This window comes from Triticum aestivum, chromosome 3B (genome assembly GCF_018294505.1).
Source record: "Triticum aestivum cultivar Chinese Spring chromosome 3B, IWGSC CS RefSeq v2.1, whole genome shotgun sequence".
In the NCBI taxonomy this organism is placed as follows: Eukaryota; Viridiplantae; Streptophyta; class Magnoliopsida; order Poales; family Poaceae; genus Triticum; species Triticum aestivum.
The window spans coordinates 44,032,535-44,039,133 of NC_057801.1; the positions used below are offsets into that span (position 1 = coordinate 44,032,535).

General features: G+C 41.3%; 1 pseudogene; it reads right to left on the bottom strand.

The window, feature by feature from the left end:
- The window catches only part of LOC123067254 (non-specific lipid-transfer protein 4.1-like), a 38,691-nt pseudogene extending 32,115 nt beyond the window's left edge, over window positions 1-6,576 (bottom strand).
- Between the last annotated feature and the right edge of the window lie 23 nt (window positions 6,577-6,599).

A 6,599-nucleotide genomic window follows, 5' to 3' on the forward strand; every position in this document is an offset into this window, starting at 1 on the left:
ACATAGAGTATAGTTCTTATCGTACACAACATCATATATTTATTTCCCATACAAGTGTTTTTTGAACAAATCAAGATAGTTCATGGAATTGCAGTTTCCTCCGCAGTTGTCTTCTTCTTGTTGTTACCATTGCATCCATGCATAATTAGATATTCATTCTTTGATCACTTTTACTACATTCATTGCATATGGAAACAATAGGGATTTGAGAGAAACTGGTGAAATACGGAATATCAGGTTTGCCACAGTATTATAGTTTTATCCAACAAAATTTAATTATGTGATTAATAATTTAGTAATTTCTGATCCATACAACCGATAGTGAAGTAGTGGTGATTTTTGGATATTTAAGACCATTAGACCAAAACTATAAAAATCATATGAGCACAAGAGCCTTGGAACATTCATTGTTGATAGCTTACCCTTTCAGCATACTATATCTGGAGAGGGTTAGTGGGAGGCCATGGAACGGCGGCGACCTGCACATGCTCATGGGGGAGGTGGTGGTTGTAGGCGGCGGTGGCCTGCGACTCCCAGAACTGCTCCTCCCGCACCATTTTCATGCAATGGGCACGAGCCTGAATTGTAAAGGTGCAATGCACCGACGGGGTTGTCGTGGAGGAGGAGGGTGGCGTAGGTTCGATGCCGGGTGGTCTTCCATTGGGACGTCATCATCGTCCTCCGGCTAACTGCCAGCCAGCCAGCCGACATCAATGACGACCATCTCCTTCTTCTGGTCCGATGTCAGCTCATCTGAGAGAGCTCTGGCGGGGGAGGGATTCTGGTGGTGCAGATAGGGATCAGAGTTGGATGATTTGGCTATGGCCGGGGCACTGCTTTTAATAGCAATGGTGGGCGGCAGAGGGCCGGACAGGTGGCGCCGAAGGAGACGCCTCGGCAACTGCGTCCCATCAATGTGGGCGGCACACGGACGGACGGGCAACAGTCTTGTCGTTTGAACACGCGGTAACCGATTACAACGGGAAGCGGCACAGGGGGCGCTCTCTCGGCCGGCGCGCCGCTTCAATGCCGACGCTAGTGAGCGGTCTCATCAGCTCTGGCTAGGCAAGAATGCGGGCGTTGACGCTCTGGAGCAGCACTAACCGAAAACGCACGGGAGGAGGAGGGATTTTTGTGGGTCAGGGCTGCCAAACGCGGGTGTGACAGCGGTTCAGACTCCCGCAAACCTCTTTACATTTGTCTTCAGTTTGCGAGAGAAATCACACGCGCGTTGTATGGATTCCGCGATCCGGACGGATGCAGAAGGTTTGGTGGTAGGCGTTGGAGACACCCTTAGGTGGTGCATGGCAGATTAATAATGATATATACTCTTACAATGATGGACCTTCGAGTCGTTAGGTTCACTAATTTAGTGAGCTCGACCACTGAACTATATCAATGTGTCGGTGCATGTGGTTCATGAGTACTGGCCTGGACTGTATCGCTTGAGACTAGCCACAATGAAGAGTACATACACTAGTAACGTACACATATCACTAGATTATGTTATTATCTTTATAATGGATAGTAATATAAGTGTGGTGTCATGCAAAACTTCATTTATTAGGTTATAGATTCATATTGCACTCGGACATGTGATGTTACAGTAACTAGCTAAGAGGATACTTGGATACGTTTTAGTCCCATGACTAAAAGTAGTGGGACTAAAACTTGCTAGCCTCACCCATGCTTGGATCGAAATACTAAAGAGACTAAAATCAAGTTAATGAGCATTTATTATCTTCCAAACCCTCCAATCCAGAACTTTCATGTGTTAGGCTGGTCATAGTGGGGAGTACCTTAGACTAGTAACACGCACATGTTACTAGTCTATGTTACTACCTTCACAGTGGAGAGTAACATAAGTGTGATAACATATAAATCTTCATTTATTGCTTTGTAGACTCATTTTGCATTGTGAAGCGCTATGTGATGGTAACATATTATGTTACTTTATTTGCCTCTCTCTTCATCAATTGCCTGACACATCATCTTCTTTGCTTATGTGGCATGTATATTACTACCTATGTTACTCTCACTATGACCAGCCTTAAAGGAGAGGAGTTAAATGAGGAGAGAGAGGACTAATTCAAATTTTAGTAGGGGTACCCCGACTAAAACATTTTAGTCTCAAAACTAGTTTTAGCCCCTCTTTAGTCAGGGGTGCTTGGAACTTTAGCCTCTTAAAACAACTATTTTTAGTCAGACTAAAATAAGTCCCTTGGATTCAAGCACCCTCTAAGTTACTCAAACTACCTCCCTCTTTATTAACTCATTACTACATAAGCAAATTTGCTTAGTTGGACTCAATGTTACTACTGGAATTACTCTCGCTATGACTAGTCTGAAAGCAAATAGTGCTACCAGCTCCTTGATTCTTCCCTAAGTTTGTAGACGCACCCACGTTGTTTTGGTTGGCAGATCGAGCTCCTGAAATCATCGGCAAGAGCACTGTGCAAGCATGGACCAAATGAATGTGCCACGACCTAAATGTACATAGTACCGCTGGCATCATAAATGGGGACAACGGCTAACCTCTGCTGCCCAGGTCTTTAAAATGTGCCATTTTCCTTCTCCCTTTTCACATACACCTCATACTCTCTTTGTTTCTAAATATAAGTCCTTTTGAAGATTTCAATACGGATTACATATGGTATAGATTTACTCATTTTATTCCGTATAAAATTTATATTAAAATCTGTAAAAAAGACTTATATTTAGGAACGGATGAACTACCTTGTACTACAAGGAGTTCAAAGACAAATTTTCTTTGGCCTGGTTAACAAACTAACTTACATCGACTTTCTAGTCTTCAAAATACCACCACGTAGGAGATATTGAAATCAGATAGACATACCAGGATGTATGTTTCTATAGTTTGGAAGCATAAGATTAGGTGGCATGGGGAACTTAGAAATATCAAGGGCACCGCAAATTTGTGCAAAGTAGACTCATCGTGGGGTTTCTTACAGCTAATTCCTATCCTATAAACCTCACCTTTTTCCTTGGCCTGACTGCTCCTCCCTACCACAACAGACTTCTGCCGGCCTGACTGCTCCTCCCTACCACAACAGGCTTCTGCGATGGAGGTGCGATGATAATAAGACGGACCAAAGGATAAATTAAACATTGCGCAAGAACATGGCGGGCTGCCTAGGACAAGACGGGAAAAGATATTTCTATTTGTACTTCAATCGAAATATATGTTAATATTTTCTGCCAAAGCTAAAAAGTTAACTAAATTCGGATACCAATCAATATTCAGAAAATTTTAAATTTTTTGAATTTTAGCACTGAGATTGTTCCTGAAATAAAGCTTTTAGGCCACATATTTACTAAAATCACTTGCATAAAATTAAATATATCTATTTGAACTTCAACAAAAATATATGTTCATATTTGCAGGACTGGTTTCTAATCTGTGTTCGGAAAATTCTACATTTTTAGATGGAAAAGGGCTGATTACTAATTACATGGTTGTCAAATAATGGCAAGCAGTGAATGATCAACTATCTACTTTCACCGTGAAATAGCTTTTTTCTTATTTTTGATCGCATAAACATTCAGTGCACGTACTCCAAGATGCATGCTATCAGTAAAATTTACTAAAATTACAAAAAAAAGTGATAACATAGACAGCAACATCTGTATACAATGTCACATTAAATAAATTAATATTCAATCTTAAATTCGTGAATGAAAAAGAAAAATCAGTAGAATTTATAGTTGCAATGCAGGCAGTGAACAAATCTCTCAACAACTAAATGAAAACAACTTGTTTGTTGCTGCAAGTTATGTTTTCTTATTTAGATAACATTACATAACTTCTTTCACGAAGTGATATTCCGATTCTGGCAACTAAAAAACACAAAAAGAGACATGTATTTGTAAAGGCTTTACCAACTACTCCCTCGGTCCCATAATGTAAGAGTATTTTTTACACTAGTGCAGTGTAAAAAATGCTCTTATATTGCGGGAAGGAGGGTGTATCATTTCGGGCAAAGTCATTGTCAAACCTGATTTTCGAGAAATAAAAGGAACATCATCTTTTTTTTCCTCAAAAGATACCCATGACTTTTTTTTATGTTGATGAGAGCACTACATTGAAAAAGAAAATTGAATGCCCAACGTCAACTTAAGTCATATATGGATCTAGTTAGGTTGAGATGAAAACGGTCGAACTTCAGTCTAAATGCTTATACATAAATATATTTCAGGTATTGTACATTTTTGGAAAAAATCAAACACGCATCGTAAATTAGCATGGAGCGAATATTTGCATCCAGGAGCCTCCTCTGTATCGGAGCGAATTTTATTGTCCCCATGGTGCACTTGTAGAGAATAATACTAGATGTTAACGTTCTATTTTGTGCAAGTATTCAGTGCGGTAGTCCACTTGGCTTTCTTATATACTACCCTGTCAGAATGCTAGTTTACTATGGTGCTTGGATCCGTAATTATTATTTCATACTCTCCGATCCATTTCGAACAAATATAAAGTATATTGTACGTACCATCAGAACCAAGAGAATTCCATTTTTTCGTTGCCCGGCTAGCAAACAACCATAAATTAATTACCATCTCGTAGGATGATCTTTCATGTAAACTGTTTGAAATCTACCTAAATCCGTCTATAAGTATTTTGTGGTGTTTTGGATGATGGTGATTTCAGCAGTTGCAGAGACGTCAAGTTGTTCCTATTTGACAAGAGGATCCATGTCGTGGTGGGTTCTTTTTTAGAAATATACGACTATTCCGCGAGTTCTTAGAATTAAGCCGGTCGGAGTTTTTGTTGGTGATTGCATTCACTAGAATTCTGTGTGTTCTCAAACAGTTATTGGTTGTATTTAGCTGTGGAACCAAAATGAGTGAAAATGTCATAGTTCCTTTCGTAGTAAATAGGGTTCATTCCTACTTTTTGCTTAGAGCAAGAAACTGGAATGGAACGCTTTCCCAGTCATGCGTATATCGGAAGTGGTGAATAACGACGCAAACAAGTAGAGCTGAGTATAACACTAGTAGAAAAGGGGCCAATGGTCCAGACCGGTCCAGCCCATTAGTCCCGGTTCAATCCAGAACCGGGACCAATGGGGACATTGGACCCGGTTCGTGAGCCCCAAGGGCCGGCCGGGCCACGTGGGCCATTGGTCCCGGTTCGTTTGGGCCTATTGGCCTCGGTTGGTGGGACGAACCGGGACCAATGGCCCTCGCTCCTGGCCCACCACCATTGGTCCCAGTTGGTGTCCTGAACCGGGACCAAAGGACGACCATTAGTACCGGTCCATTCCACCAACCGGGACTAAAGGGTTGGTCCTTGTTGCGGCCAAAGTTTAGTCCCACCTCGTCAACCGAAGGGGAATCAGACCGGTTTATAAGCCCCTCCCTCTCTGCCTTATTGAGCTCCTCTGAAAATGAAAATAGATGCCCTTATATAGGGAATTTAGGCTAAATTCATACGAATTTCTCTTGAAATTTGTTATGAATTTAATTTGAATTTCCTCTATAAGCGCATCTATGCTCATTTCTGAGTAGCTTTTTATATAGTTTTTTTTTTCTTTTCTGCTATATTTTTTTTTCTTTTTATTTCTGAGTTGTAATAAGTCATTAAAAATAAGCATCTATGCTCATTTTTAGTAAAGTTAATCATAACTATTTTTTTCTATTTATTTTTGAATTTTAATAAGTCATTAAAAATAAGCATCTATGCTCATATTTTAGTAAAGTTAATCACAACTATTTTTTCTTCTTTTTATTTCTGAGTTGTAATAAGTCATTAAAAATAAGCATCTATGCTCCTTTTTTAGTACAATTAATCACAACTATTTTTTGCTTCAATTCATTTCTGAGTAGTTTTTTATATAGTTTTTTTTCTTTTCTGCTATATTTATTTTTTTCTTTTTATTTCTGAGTTGTAATAAGTCATTAAAAATAATAAAGAGGCGCAATGCTTCTTAATTTGCTTGAAACCTTTTGGAATGATGTCAACTGCACTGCACATAGCTCTGTGCAGTCTACCGTATTCCTCAAGGCTTGAAGCTAACCAACGTGCAGGAGCATTGAGCCTCTTCGTCATCGTCTCTGCACTCAGGGCTTATAAACAGCTGCGAGTGCCTCTCGCTTGGCGCGGTGTGACTAAAAAAATAGCTGCAGGAAGAATCAACAAAAAAAAACAACTGCAGAAAATAAAAAAAGTAGTTAGACGGGTCCATTGGTACCGGTTGGTGGCATCAACCGGTACCAATGCCGCTCTTTGGTCCCGGTTGGTGGAACCAACCGGGACGAATGCGCCTCTTTAGTCCCGGTTGGGGCCACCAACCGGGACCAAAGTTTTTGTTTCCCGCCCTTTGGGCTGCTGAAAAGAGTCCTTTGGTCCCGGTTGGTGGCACCAACTGAGACTAAAGGGGGACATTGGTCCCGGTTAGTGCCACGAACCGGGACCAAAGCCTTTGCTATATATACAGCACTTAGCGCGACTTCAATCTCTCCTGCTCCACTCCCGTCGCCGCGCGTCTCCCTGCCGCCACCTCGTCGTCGTCGCCCCGCCCCGACGCCGTAGCCGCCACGCCACGACGCCATCGCCGCCCCGCCCAGCCCCGCCC